This window comes from Palaemon carinicauda, chromosome 31, assembly GCF_036898095.1.
Source record: "Palaemon carinicauda isolate YSFRI2023 chromosome 31, ASM3689809v2, whole genome shotgun sequence".
Classification (NCBI taxonomy): domain Eukaryota; kingdom Metazoa; phylum Arthropoda; class Malacostraca; order Decapoda; family Palaemonidae; genus Palaemon; species Palaemon carinicauda.
The window spans coordinates 50359146-50361628 of NC_090755.1; the positions used below are offsets into that span (position 1 = coordinate 50359146).

General features: G+C 34.0%; 1 protein-coding gene across 1 annotated transcript in view; it reads right to left on the bottom strand.

The window, feature by feature from the left end:
* Positions 1–2275, bottom strand: part of LOC137624403 (cytochrome P450 4C1-like) — a 122607-nt gene extending 120332 nt beyond the window's left edge. The window contains exon 1 of the mRNA XM_068355144.1: positions 2093–2275. The gene's annotated coding sequence lies outside the window, so the exon portion shown is untranslated. The remainder of the gene's footprint in view (positions 1–2092) is intronic.
* Between the last annotated feature and the right edge of the window lie 208 nt (positions 2276–2483).

A 2483-nucleotide genomic window follows, 5' to 3' on the forward strand; every position in this document is an offset into this window, starting at 1 on the left:
TCGGCCTGGTTTAGTTTTATTTTTTTTCCTCTGTTTATAATAAGAACATTGTAACTACGTAGATATCAAGTTTCATCACATCATCTGCGTCAGAGCTAGTCATGCCACTCTCAATCTTGACAATGTACTTGTCATTGCCTCTTTACAGAATGCTAATGTTACTTGAGTAATAACTTCACCGAGGTTCTTAATGAAAATGACAAATATGTTGCCATTTGTTGCTATTCTCTATTTATCTTTTATTTCAGTAATTCCAAGAGGAGCTAATAGGGATGCTCGGAATGTTCTTGTTTATAATTAAGTTCCTCGGGGTATTGTATCTAAAGTTCTCATATTGATTTATTGTTGGTGGTGGTGTTATTGTCATTGATATCTATATTCACACTTCGGTATGTCAGTCTGCGTGTCTACTTGTCAGCCTGATATTTAGTAAAAGAAATCACTGACTCTAAGGATATCAAATTTCGGTGCCTGTTGATAATAGAAGATAAATGTATATCATATAATTGTCGTCAAATCTATTGGTATCCACCAAGAGTTTATCATCTGAAGCGAAATATCCAAAGAACGTTTCCGAGAAAAAAAAAGAATATATATATATATATATATATATATATATATATATATATATATATATATATATATATATATATATATATATATATATATATATATATATATATATATGTATGTATATATATATATTCCACTGTTATTGAGATCTTCATTCAAATAAACACACACAATGACCTTGATGGCGGTTTTCTGTTTCTGACTGGCCTGTTCAAGTTACTGTTGCTGTTTTTATTGTTGATGGAAACCTTAGAACTGAGGATTAATTGCTTTGTCCTTTTTTTTTTTTTTTTTTTTTTGTCTACGATTGGTGTAATTTCTGGGGACATCACATTAGGCTTAATTAATAATTATGCTTTGGTTGGTTGACCACGCATTGGCTGTTGGTGACAGCTATGTAGTCTCCTGGGTTATTCTTGTTTATTGCGAAATTTAGCTTTTACTACTGTTAGCCGAAGTAAGTAAATCTTACTCTCGCTTCGTCTCTGTAAAACTGGAGTTTTTTTTTCCTCGCTGAAATTTCTCTGAAGTTCTATAAACCCGTTAAAGAAGTTAACGTCTTCTAAGATAAAACGCACTTTAATGTTACTCTTATGCTTCTATCTGCGCTCTCCTCGCTATGTGAATGTTTGTGTACATTTGGATAAGCATTCTATCCATTCATATATGCATTCATGTGAATAAATCTTACGTTGATTTATTTTAGCTTAGTTTGTAGATTCATGCAATTACTTCCACATTAAAGTTTCTCTTATGTCTGGTGATATATATTTTTCTGTTTAGATGCATTAATCTTACTTAGAGAGAGAGAGAGAGAGAGAGAGAGAGAGAGAGAGAGAGAGAGAGAGAGAGAGATTACGGCGCAATTGTTTCTTGATTTTTTTTTTTGTATCCCTTTGACGTTTCAAGAAGAAGAAACCGAATCTTCTCGTATCTGACGAGTGCCTGACTAACGCAGTGTGACATTAAAGAGGTCTGTCCTACTTATAGTTATGCTGCATTTATATTTCTAACCTATTACCAATTTCTCACTCTGCCAGGCATTAGGTCTATTCTTTTCCGGCAGATAGATTAAATATTTAGCGGCAAGATAAGATTCCTTCAAGAAAATTGATCTATGAAGAAATAAAGTGCGCCACTGTTGTTTAGTTAATGGCAAACAAATAAATGAAATAAGGATACGGAAAGTTCGTTGACAGATATACCAGATGTCTATGTCTTAAGCATAATAACAATACCACTAAAGATTATATCATTAATGTTAGCGATAATAACTTCACGTAATATCATGCACAGTTTCTCTGTCACGTATGTATTGTTTATCACTTTTCACAATATCATAATAAATGATGACGACAGTAACCACAGTGATGATGACGATATAGTGTTATCCAAATTCACTTTTCACCATTCAGGGATTGCTATTGAAGTTATCTAAACTTATAACTATAGTAAATTGGTTTAAATAATTCCAATTCAACAGGTTAAAGGTAAATAAACTGCCCTCAACTGCATTTACCTTTGAATTTCCGATACGAATCGTAGAGTTCGTTGTACAGGGATTGTTTCATGCCACTGCCGTGACTTCTGGTCTCTCTCTCTCTCTCAGTAGAGTAGTCTCTCTGTCTGTCTGTCTATCTCTCTCCCTCTACCCTTCTCCGTCTCACTGGGTGCAACGTCGAATCAACAATGAAGTGAAGAGTGATAACAACGGGACGCGTTCTTGACACTCCCGGCAATGAGTTCTGGTACTCTCCGTTCAGCGCTTCCTTATCTTCCCCTTGCTTCAAAGTACTTTTCATTTCTGCTTTTAACTTATTGTTTGGTTGCGTACATCTAGGTATAGCAAGATTGTTTATTCATACAGGAACTCACTGTTAATTCTTGTTATCTATAAGCATATATATATA